Raw genomic sequence first — 13,029 nt, forward strand, 5'->3', positions numbered from 1 at the left:
CATTAAGAAAGACCCGGGGTTGGGGGAGGGTACCCAGAAACAACGCATATTGACCCAAAATGCATGAATTACCAAAAAAACCTATTTTAAAATGAAAGATATTAAAATGTCTTTAACTGACAAGTCTGTGCCGCAGCCTAGCTGCTCATGGAGTAGACTAGAGAGCTATAAGAAATAGTTCATAGAGAAATTTGCTAAAGCTTTTAGTTTTTTTGCACTCTCCAATTTGTAGTGGGTTTTTTTTTTCTTTTAAGAGAGAGAAAAGCACAAAAGTGGGGGGACAGGAAAAGGGGCAGAGGGAGAGAGAGAATATCAAGCAGACTCTGTGCTAAGCAGGGAACCTGACACAGGGCTTGATCCCATCACCCCGAGATCATGACCTAAGCCAAAATCAAGAGTCTGGCACTTAACAGAATGAGCCACCCAGGCACCCCTGTAGTGGGTTACATTTTTGCCCTCACTATAACATCAGTGTAGTAATTACAGCAATTACCTCATTCTTTCCCTCTGAAATTTTTAAAAAAGAAAACACTAAATGCAAATGCAGACTTCCCTTGGCTATAAATCTAATCCCTGCACAGTCAGTCACCCCAAAGCATATTGTCTAATGTGAATGAATGCCAGAAATATTGTGCGTTCTGAACTTCAAATAACGATACTGGGATGGAGCCCCGCGTCAGGCTCCCTGCTCAGCGGGGTGTCTGTCACTCCCCCACCGCAACTTGTGTGCTCCCTCACTCTCTCTCTGTCTTACTCTCTCTCTCCTAAATAAATAAAATCTTTGAAAAAAAATAACAGATTGAGGCAGACACAGGTGCAACAGTGAGTGAGGTATTAGACAAGTTAGAGCCGCTTCTGCCACACCTGATAGTCATTTGAGTTTGTAGTAAGAGATCATTTCCTGTCACTTCCTTTTGTGAGGTTCTGTGCTACTTAACTATCCATGGCTCTTCACCTGTTCTTATCAAATGTTGTTGCGTCTAAAACTGGGGGGTACAGCAGCCTTTTTGTACTTAGAGGGACTCAATATCACCTACGATTGTGAGAGGAGGCTTAATGAATTATCAGCAAGGGTACTCTGTAGGGTTCTAACAGTTGTGCTCTGTAAGACCTGCTGTAAGGACCTTGCCATCTAATTACTCATCAGTCGTCAAAACAGTGATATAATTAAACTGATTTTCACACTACAGCAGAAAGCTAATGGTTTTTTACTCTTCTCTAAAAGATACCCAGGAATAGAGGTGACATCTCAGCAACTTAATAAATTATTGACAGTTAAGATATTCATCAGGACTCTAAAATCTATTTTAATAGAGGAACACATCAAGCTGTCTGAAGTGAGACACAATGGTTTTATTATCCATGAGCATAAAAAAAAAAATCTTGCTTTTTTTCCTTCACTTTTAAGGTAGAAATTCTTATTCTTCTCAAGGGTTGCATTGGTCCTATGATGAAGAGATGCTCAGAGCATAGGTACATAAACCCACATAGACCCAACTCATATTCCATGCATTGTGCCAGCAATGTGTAAGGAAGGAAAGAGACTAGTGAACTCATAAATATAAAGCAATTTGAGATTTCCCATACAAGTTATTCTAGAAATGCCAAATATCTCGTGTATGACAAACCAAGAATTGAAATTTTGGTTGTCATGTTCTCTACCACACAGAAAATGCAGAGTCAAAGACTTTCACATATCAAATAAAATACACATGGAGAGCAAGGGGGAATAGGGTTCATCTTGCTGAAGTTCTGTGAAGCCAAATTATTTAGTTGGTTGTGAATGGAAATAAGATATGGTTGTGAACGTAGAAAACATAACTTTGAGAGAGATAATCTGCTTTTTAGAAGATGAACCTATGGGGTACTGAGGTGGCTCAGTGAGTTAAGCGTCTGCCTTGACTTGGGTCATGATCCCAGGGTCCTGGGATAGAGCCCCTCGTTGGGCTCCCCTCCCTGCTCAGCAGGGAGTCTACCTCTCCCTCTCCTGCCCCTGCTCATGTGCTCTCTCTCTCTCTCTCTCTCAAATAAATAAGTAAAATGCATAAGAAAAAGAAAAAGATGAGCCTATGATTCCACAACAATGACACAGAAACTGAAGTGTGATTTCCTTGTCCTTATTACATTTTAGCTGTCCCTGAAACTGAAGTAATGGAAAAATTATATTCCTATGTACAAAGTGACTATAAATTATCCATTCATTACAGAACATTTTGCCCCTTATCTATTTAGCTACAATTATAGCCTTGCTCTCCAGCATTTTAAAAAAACAGGATGTTGGTTAATAAAAATTCCACTTAAAAGTAAGCACTCATTTTCTCTGAGCTAGTCTTGCTCTTATTTTGTCCCTTATTCTTTCCTCCTAAGCTGGGCAAAAGACGTGTCCCAGTGATCTAACTTTCCTTTTCAAAAATTAGCAGGAGTAATACACAACCCTCTAGCTAAAGTTACCACTCTTTTTATAGTCTTCTGACATTGTCATTCAGTAAAAAGTTTTATATGATGAGCTCTCTAATGCACTGAATCTAGATAGATTAGTAAAACACCAGATAATAGCATTTGGCTGAATTACGCTTTTAATAAAAGTAGACTTTAAAAAATAGTATAAAAATATACTTATTCATATTTTATCTACCTGTGCTCTATAGGTCTATAATTTCTACTAGATTACAAGCTCTGTGAAGGTAGGGACTGAGCCTGTCTTGTTCACTTCCATACTCCCAAAACACAGCATAGTTTCTAGCATATAGTGGTCCTGCAATGCATTTATTTGCTCATTGACTAATCTTTATTGAGTACTACTCCATTCCATGCGCTGTTTCTAGAGGCTGGGGATATAGGCTTAAAGAAAAAAAGAGGAAAAGAAACTTTCTGTTCTCACGGTGGTTTATTCTAGTAGGGATCAACAAGCAAACCAATAAGTAAAACACACAGTAAGCACTTTGAGAAAAAAGCAAGCTGCATAAGGGAGGCAAAGTGATGGGTATGAGATGCTACCAGATCCTGGGTGGTTATCACGGAAGCCTACTACACCGATTCCCCTTTCTGGGTGAGGCACTCATTCCCTAGCTGCCATGAATATTGGCTGCTGACCAGTCACAGCTGAGTCCTCTCCAGGAACTAGTCTCTGCAGGAGGAAGCTGCCTTGCCCAAGGTCATGGCCCTCATGGGGCAGAGCGACCTACATCCGATGACCGATGACCGATGACTATCTCAAGTGGCGGTACAGATCTCTTGTATGGACTGGAACAATTCTGAGGATCCATCCCAGCTCCAGAGCTCCCAGTGGGATCAGCTGCGGATTCTGTTGTAAACGCATCAACAGCTCAGCTGCTCCCACTTGCAGTGCTGCCTCCATCGTCCTCACCCATCACAGACACTGGTCCCAAGTGCACTCCCCCCAGGTCTCAGAGTGGGCGAGGGGGAAAGTGGCATTTGGAGTTCATTCCAAGGAGAGTTGTCAAATAGGCACTTGGTATGTAATTCTGGAGTTCAGGGAAGAAGTGGAGCGGAGGATATAAATTTGGAAGTTGTCAGTAGTAGCGAAAGCCATAGGACTAGATAAAAACCACCCAGGGAGTAAGTATAAATAGAGAATAAAAGAGACCCAAGTGTGGATTTGGGAGCCCTCCAATGCTTAGAGATTAGCAGGGATGGAAAGAAACAGCAAGGAAAACTGAAAAGAAGTGCCATTATGATAGCAGGATCGTGGAATGGTGTCCTGCTTGGAGAAGGAGGGAAGATCAGCTTGGTCAAATGCTACAGACAGATCAAGTTGATGAGAACTGAGTTGGATTAGATTTGGCAACCTGGAGGTCACTAACGACAAGAGTGGTTTCAGTGGAATGGTGGGGCAAGAGCATGATCTGTGGAAAGAGGAGAACATATCCCAGTCAAGATTTACTCGATGCCTGGGATGTAAACTGGCTTTGTACTTCTTCCATATTCGAGAGGGAAGGTTATCTGTATTCCCAGTGCCTGGAACAATACCTTATATGTAGTATGTGCTTAATGCATATTTTTTTTTTGAACGAGTGAGTTACACAGTGCCATTTTTGTATGTGTGCAAGCCTCGCTGACCTTAATAGTATATAATTTTTAACATGAAAAGAGATTATAATCCTTCACTAATTCAACCACCTCTTTTTACAATCCAACAAGGCATAGCCTGGGGAGATTGCCACATAGCTAAGCTGGGGCCAGAATTCAAATCTCGAAGTTGAGTTCTTCATTTTAATCACTGCAACATTCTGGGATATGAGAACGTTTGCTTTTATATAACTGTATGGGCCTACAATCACCTTCAGTTCAAATTAGAGAAAAATCAAAGATTGTTTTCATGATGTTACAATAGTTACTCGCCTAATCCCTCGGTGAGATTTCTTTTTTTTTTTTTTTTAAGATTTTATTTATTTATTTGACAGACAGAGATCACAACTAAGCAGAGAGGCAGGCAGAGAGAGGGGGACGCAGGCTCCCCGCCTAGCAGAGAGCCTGATGTGGGGCTCGATCCCAGGACCCTGAGACCATGACCTGAGCCAAAGGCAGAGGCTTTAACCCACTGAGCCACTCAGGCGCCCCTCAGTGAGATTTCTTAATGCTTCTGACTAGAGTACGTCGCATGAAACTTTCTGATTAAAAATGTTACTTTTTAATTTTGTATTTGTATTTGATAAAATGCTTTATTTGATTAAATGGATTGTGTTTACTTCAAAAGTAACTCTTTGGAAAAAAATAGCATGGGATTTAGGTTCTGTTGTTCTCACTCTAAGCAAAAATTACCTTGCTTCTTTTCAGATAAATTTTTAACAGAGTAATGAAGCATAAACTTTATCGTTTGAACAAACTTTAAAGCACTTTTATATACGTAGAAATCCCTTGATAAATGATTTCAAATGAAGCAATTTGAACTGAAATAAATTTCTATTGTACTAGGCACTTGTACTCAAAAGGGTCTACTTTATTTCCAGAGAATCTAAGTATTTGACATCAAAACCCAGACAGTAAAAAGTGCACTATTGTGAATTTCCTAATTTATTTTATAGAGACAGGTTTCGAATGTCATACTCAGAAAAATACTACTTGTGGGTAATATCACTGAACCAGGCTTTGGCAAAAACTTCAAAAAGAAGCTGTCAAGTGCAAGGAAAGTAGAGACCAGATTAATAAAATTTTAGTCTGGTAAGTTTTGCTATTCGATACTGCTAATGCAGGTACCAAAATCAAAAATATAATTTACTTGTCTCATTGGCTAATATGTTGTATTTCTCGTTTCTGGAAGTGTCAGGTATTCTAGAGAAAACAGAAAATATCAGCTGTATTCAGTTTGGTCATGGAGACAATGAGGAAGCATGAAGTAAGCCTATTTATGTTGGGTCTACACAGGCCAAGACAAAAAGAAAGGAAGCCTTTGTGTAGATAATTCAGACTTCGAGACCCACCAGGCAACAAAAACAGGATTTTAAAAATCATCCAGTGTACTTCAATAAAGTTTATTTTAAATAATATAAAAGTTTCATTTGTAACCACCTAATGTAATTCATTTGGGCAAGGATACAAAATCCATTGGGTGAAAAGTATTTGGGGAACAGGATATTAATCTGGCCTCAAAGAAGCATCTCATGTATTACTTATTAAGGATACTGGGAAATGGTACTCTTATAAGGGAAAGATGCAACAAATACACACATTCATACACATATAGGCATAAATACATCAGTTTAAAAAAAAGTATATACCTCTCTGCAACTTGTTTTTCAAGTAATACCTGAAAGAATTTCTAAATCGACCAGTATCTCTATATCTAATTTGCTATCTCTATCTTTTTCAGTGACTAGACATGCTGTGGTTGTCAGTATAATGTTACTATTTCAACTGATTCCTCCACTGAGGTACATTTTCTTTTTCCATCCAATCTGCGACCTGTATGGACAGCAGTATGAAATAAGCATCCTCGTGCGTATTTCCTGTGTGCTGGTCCTTTATGTCAAATGAAATTAACATCTAAGAATGGGTCAAAGTGTGCCCATGTCTTATATTAATGCAGGTTATCAAATTGCTTTCCAATGGCCTGATAACAGTCTGCAGTATTTCCACAGGAAGTATGAGATTCTTATTCTTCCTTAATCTTATTCCCACCAACAAAAGATTTTGCTCTATAAGTTTCCCACTTGGGTGGAGTAGAAAGTGATATCTCATCGATGCTTTAATTTGCATGCTCTCTCCATGTTTCAGTTTATGTATGTACTTAATTATCTGCCTACCTCACTACCTACCTACCTATTAACCATTTGTCTTTGCTCTTCATATTCCTTGCCTCATTTTCTTTTGGATTGTTGGCCATTTTCTTGTTAACATCTAAGATCACCTTGGGGTATTTTGGGGGTTTGTTTGTTATGTTTATTTATTTATTTGAGAGAGAGAGAGAGCAGGGGGAGGGACAGAGGGAAAGGGAGAGAAGCAGACTCCCCACCGACCGTGGAGGCTGTGGGTTTAATCCCACACCCTGAGATCAGGATCTGAGCTAAAATCAAGAGTCAGAAGCTTAATGGACTGAGCCACCCAGGTGCCCGTAAGATTACCTGGTGTTATCAGAAATATTCATGCTTTGTCACCTGCTGACAATTTTCTTCAAGTATATTATTTTCTCAGTTCATATCATTTATGGCATCTTTGGTTATAAAAGTTCATAATTTTCTGAATACATATATGTTGATATAACATATAGAAAGGTACTTTAGGAGTGCCTTTGTTAGTTAACAAGCCTTCACACCCACTGAGGGAGAAAAATGATTTTACAGTTTTCATATGTAAGTTCTTTGCTTTCCTTATCAAATGTATTTCTAAGTTTTTCATTCTTTATAGTAGGTTTGTTGAGGTATAGCATATATACCCTAAGTAACCCAATGTAAATATATAATTCAATCTTTTTAGTGAATTTATATAATTGTACATCCCTCACCACTCTCCATTTCTAGAACATTTCTACCACCCCAAAATGTTGCTTCTGCCCATTCAGTTAATGGCTTCTTTCGTCTCAGCCCTCGGCAGCCACTGATCTTTCCGACTATAGATTTGCCTTTTCTGGAACTTTCATATAAACAGAATCATACAATATGTGTTTTTTTTGTTTCTGGCTTCATTTTCTTTGTTTAATGTTATGAGGTGATACTAGTTTCCTGAGGGTCCCATAACAAGTGACTACCAACCAGGTAGGTTCAAACAACAGAAATCTACTGTCTCACAGTTCTGGAGGCCAGAGTCCAAAGTCAAGATATGGACAGTGCTACATTCCCTCTGGAGGCTCGACAGAAGAGTCTTGCTCTGCCTCTCACAGCTTCTGGTGGCCGCCAGCATTCCTGGGCATTCTTGGCTTGCAGCCACATCCCTCCAGTCTCTGTCTCAGTCTTTATATCTCCTTCTGCGTGCACCTGTGTCTTTTCCTCTTCTGTCTTTAGATCTCCTCTGTCTTTCTCTTATAAGGACACAGGTCCCTTGTCATTGGATTCAGGGCCCACTTGCATAAAGGATGTGTTCTTCATCGGAAGCTCCGCAACTGAATTATATCTGCAGAGACCTTTTTTCCAAATAAGGTAATATCCACAGGTTTCAGAAATAAGGATTAAGACAGTCTTTTGGAGAGGCTGCCATTCAACTCACTACAGAGGTTCATCCATGGTGTAGAACCTATTCATGTTTCATTCCTTTTTATTGCCAAATAACATTCCATTGTACAGATGAACCATAGTTTGTATTCACTCTTCTGCTAATTGACGTTTGGACTGTTTCTGCTTTTGGCTCTTATTATGAGCAATGCTGCTGTGAACATTCATGTGCAAGTTTTTGTGTGGACATGTTTTCAATCCTCTTGGCTCTATAGAAGTGGAATTGCTGAGACTTATCGTTACTGTATGTTTAATCTTCTCAGATATTGCCAAACTATTTTCCCTAGTGACTATACCATTTTCCATTCTCATCATCAATTTATGAGGGTTCCAGTTTCTATCTACCTACCAATGTTTCTATGGACCATTTGTCTTTGCTCTTCATATTCTTTGCCTGATTTTCTTTTGGATTGTTTTCCATTTTGTTGTTAATATCTAAGACTACCTTGGGGTATTTGGGGGTTTTTTGTTTGTTTGTTTGCTTGTTCTTTAGATTTATTTGTTTATTTGAGAGAAAAAAAAGAAAGAAAGTGAGCAGGGGGAGGGGCAGAGAGAAAGGGAAAGAAGCAGACTCCCCACTGAGCATAGAGGAAGTAGGCTCAGCCCCACAACCATAGCATCTCCAGCATTTGATATTGGCTCTCTTTTTATTACAGTCATTTTAGTGGATGCGAAGTGGTAGCTCATTGTTATGGTTTTAATCTATGTATTTCCTAGCTCTGTTCACTTAGAGAACCTGAAAACACTGATGTTTCTTTTTTTTTTTTTAATTTTTTTTTTTTTTTAAGATTTTATTTATTTATTTGACAGACAGAGATCACAAGTAGGCAGAGAGGCAGGCAGAGAGAGAGAGGAGGAAGCAGGCTCCCTGGTGAGCAGAGAGCCCGATGCGGGGCTCGATCCCAGGACCCTGGGATCATGACCTGAGCTGAAGGCAGAGGCTTTAACCCACTGAGCCACCCAGGTGCCCCAACACTGATGTTTCAATAGCAATCAGCCACACCTAGTACCCAGATCTTGGCTTGTAAATAAATTTTCTTTTAAAGCAAATCAATCTTTCTGGGGCCTCTGGGTGGCTCAGTCTTGTTTTCAGCTCAGGTCATGATCCCAAGGTCATGAGATTGAGCCTGCAACAGGCTCCTTACTGGTTGTGGAGCCTGCTTAAGAATCTCTCTCTCCCTCTGCCCCTCCCCTCTTTCTCTCTCCCTCCTTCTCCCTCTCTCCCCTTCTCCCCCCCGCAAAAAAAAAAGAAAGGAAAGGAAAGAAAAGAAAAGAAAAAGAAAAAGAAAAAGAAAAAGAAAAAGAAAAGGAAAAAGAAAAAGAAAAAGAAAAAAAAAGATATGTACTGGGTCACCTGGTTAGCTCAGTTGATTAGTCTGACTTTGAATCAGGTCATGATCTCAGGGTGGTGAGATTGAGCCCTGCATTGAGCTCTGCACTCAGTGGGGAGTCTGCTTGTCCATCTGCCCCTCCCCTAATCGTTTTCTCTCTCTCTCTCCCACTCTCAAATAAATACAATCTTAAAAAAAAAAAAAGAAATAGATACATACTTATCAATTCCAATGTAGTTAAGGTATTTTTACCACTTTTAGTTATTTCTAAATTTACTGAATTATGATCAGAAAACCATAATTAGGTGTTCTTTAAGGAAACACATATAGTAATTTTTAGAAATCTTCCATGGAATATAAAAAAGTGGATATTCTATATCGGAAGAACTTAAACATCCTCTCTAAATCTATATACAGGTGATTCTCATTATTCCCGGTACATAACTGTGTCCTATAAAGTCACTGCGAGCACTGAACCATTGCTTCTAGGGGAAACACAGGGTTAGAGTCCTGGGAGCTTCTGGTTACAACATTTTCATCAACCAATCAATATGTAACCTTCTTATATACATGTTTCTATTTAAAGACAGATTATTTAATACATATTGATGATTCGTTAGGGTTGAATTCACAGCCAACCCATGCCAGAATGAAATGCATCTCCTATGTGCATTACCTCCACAAGAGCGCATTCCAGCTCTCTTGTGCTTAGGACAGTAGACATTACTCTGGCGCTACACTTGGCAGCCATTTTAAACAGTGAAACCACCAACCAACAGCATAAAAGTGCGAAAAACATGACAGGTAATGTCCTGGGGAAGTGATGCTTGCTTAAAATATGAGAGCTGAAACGAGAAGGCCGAGTGTTACCTTGTTTGACTTGAGCTAGGAATGTGACCTTCGGGCACCTCAGGTTTTCTGCTGCCCTGCCCCATGTCTGTGAATGACTGCAAAGGAGCCACAAATACTGATTTGACAGCTGCAGATACGTTTTAGCGAGTGGGCAAATCCACAAATACGGAATCTACAAATAACAGAGATGATCCTATCTACAGAAAACAAGCATAATGATTCTATTATTTAATTCCTCTATGTCTTTGTCTGTCTACCTCTTGTCTATCTCTGTCTATCAGAACTGGCCAATCCTGATATTCCAAGTCTTTTATGTATAGACTTAAGTGCTTCTTGCTTATATAAGCTATTATCTTGCATTTCTAATTTTTTTTAAAGATTTTATTTATTTATTTGACAGAGATCACAAGTAGGCAGAGACGCAGGCAGAGAGAGAGGAGGAAGCAGGCTCCCTGCTGAGCAGAGAGCCCGATGTGGGACTCTATCCCAGGATCCTGGGATCATGACCTGAGCCGAAGGTAGAGGCTTTAACCCACTGAGCCACCCAAGCGCCCCTGCATTTCTAATGTTTTTTAAATGTGTTTAGCTGCTCTGTTGTTTCATGCATAAAAACTTCTCACTGTTTTCTTCATAAATTATGACTTTTATCGTTACATAAGTTCCCTCTTTTTTATGTTCAGAGATTTTATTTATTTATTTATTAAGGTTTTTATTTAGTTATTTGACAGAGCACAAGCAAGGGGAACAGGACGGGGAGAAACAGACTCCCCACAGAGTTGGGAACCCAATGCAGAGCTTGATCCCAGGATCCTGGGATCATGACCTGAGCCGAAGGGAGACACTCAACTGACTGAGCCACCCAGGTGCCCCATGTTTAGAGATTTTAAACCTAAATTCCATGTTCCACAGAATTAATATTATGACACCTGCTTTGAGAATTTGCTCTTCTTTTGCATTGTGTTAATGGTTACTTGCCTTTCCCAGCCCTCATAGAAAATCAAACCATTATTTCCCTAGTATTGCATGAGAAAAAGACACCAACTTTCCCCACATTGGTTTTAGTACCCCACCAACACTCCCCCACCCACGACACACAACTAGAAGAAAATTTTGTTCACTGCAATTTCCTCCTCGCTCCCCTCCCAAGAGATAAAGCCTTTGGGATATTTGTGCTTCCTTCCTCTTCAGGTCCCTTCTCCCAATTCTTTAGTTTCGCTGAGGTCGTTCAGTTCTTTAAATCCAAGATTATTATTAGAAGTTTCCTTTTTAGTACACTTCTCTATTTCTAGGATCTTTATTTAGTTCTTACCTTACATGTTCCCACTCTATCCTTGTTCGCCCGTTTTAAAGTAGGTATCACAAACTCATCCCTAACTATAGCTTTCTCTCCTGGTCAAGTCTGTTTTATTTTGGGGGTTTTAAATGTTTTACTTATTTAATTTGTTTGTTTGTTTGTTTGTTTTAAGATTTTATTTATTTGACAGAGAGATAGAGAGAGACCACAAGTAGGCAGAGAGGCAGGCAGAGGGAGAGAGAGAAGCAGGCTCTCTGCCGAGCAGGGAGCCCAATGCAGGGCTCGACCCCAGGACCCTGGAATCATGACCCGAGCCGAAGGCAACCACCCAACCAACCGAGCCACTCAGGTGCCCCATGTTTGGGGTTTTTTTTTATTAATAAAGTCTTTCTCTAGTATTTCTCCCAGATGAGTAATGAGATGTGTGACCTCTCTGAATTCATGCATATCCTCAAACATCTTTCTGGTACCCTAACAGTGAGATATATTTTTAAGTTGAAAATGCCCTCCATTGTTTTTCAGCTTCCAGTGTTGCAAAGGAGAATTTCAGGGACAGTCTAATCTTTTTCTTTTATAAATAACTTACAAGCTTCTACACAGAAAGAGTGAGATTTTCCCACTTTATCTTTGGACTCCAAAAGTTTTACCGGAATATGTCTACCCATTTATGTGTGTGTATATACACATATAAATAAATATTATGAATATACACATATAGATAAATATTTATAGTTAAATATGTAGGAATGTCCATATATATCTACATAAGTAAATCGATTGTCATAAATATCATTCCTGCCTGAACCTTGGGGTTCTTTCTTCAATCCAGAGAAATCTTTTTTGTGTGTTTCTTTCTGTTTTGCTTACATATGTCTTCTCCTTCATGTGCATCATTTTCTCTTTCAGGACTCCAGATATTCTCATGTCAACTTTCTTAAACCTCTCTTTCATCTCTCTCATGATTTGCCTTTATTTATTTTTTTTTTTTGCTCTAAGCTTTGTAATATTTCATGCATCCGGTTTCTAGAAGATCAGTTGGATTTCAATAGTTAGCCATTTTCTTCACCAGTGGTTCTGAATTTATAAATCAGGTTTTTGTTGTTTTTACATCCAGAAAGCCTATTCCGTGTACCCCTGTATCTTGGTAGGCATGTATATTACCTTTTCCATTCAAATTTAAGTTATGCTGCCTGCCCTTCAGCAAGTCTAATTCATAGAGAGCCCATTCTGGACATTCAATTTGCTCTTCTCTCCCTGGCTGCTTGGTCTCAAGTGATCTGCTCATGAAGGCTCAGCTCCAGCTGCTGGAGGATATCACACTGTGACATTTCAGTGAACGGTGGCCTGCCTGGAAGCATCTGCCCGGGAGGACCCACGTGGTGACATCGGGCATGTGTCAGTGCCTTGTGAAGGCAGCAGAAGGAAAACTGGTTGCTCCCCATTTTATGGTTTCCCAGGAGAGATGACAGGTCTACCTGTCTAACTCCACCTAGAAGCCAGAAAGAATGTGCACATTCCCCTGGGCTGAGAGACTCTCTCATGCCTAACTTCACCCATTGTATTCTTTTGCTGATGTGTATTTTCTTATTTTTCTACAATTTCATTTGTAGGTTTTTGAAAAAAGAAAAATTTAATCTGAAATGCTACTGCCCTTTCTCTACTTTTAAGCTCTTGTATTCCTTACGAAGAGACTGTACTAAAATTCCTCTGTTACCAGTTTATAGATAAGGAAAGGAGGGGCAGAAAGCGTTTCTGGGGGAGGAAGAGTTTCTGTTTGACATGAGGAGATGTACTTAACAACCGAAAAATGTTGAAGTTACATTAAGCCTCAGTAATGTATTGGTTTCACATGTACATTGAAGAAAGATTGGATGTAGAATTTGGAAGC

This window comes from Lontra canadensis, unplaced genomic scaffold, assembly GCF_010015895.1.
Source record: "Lontra canadensis isolate GAN:19392208 unplaced genomic scaffold, GSC_riverotter_1.0 scaffold196, whole genome shotgun sequence".
NCBI classification, from domain to species: Eukaryota; Metazoa; Chordata; class Mammalia; order Carnivora; family Mustelidae; genus Lontra; species Lontra canadensis.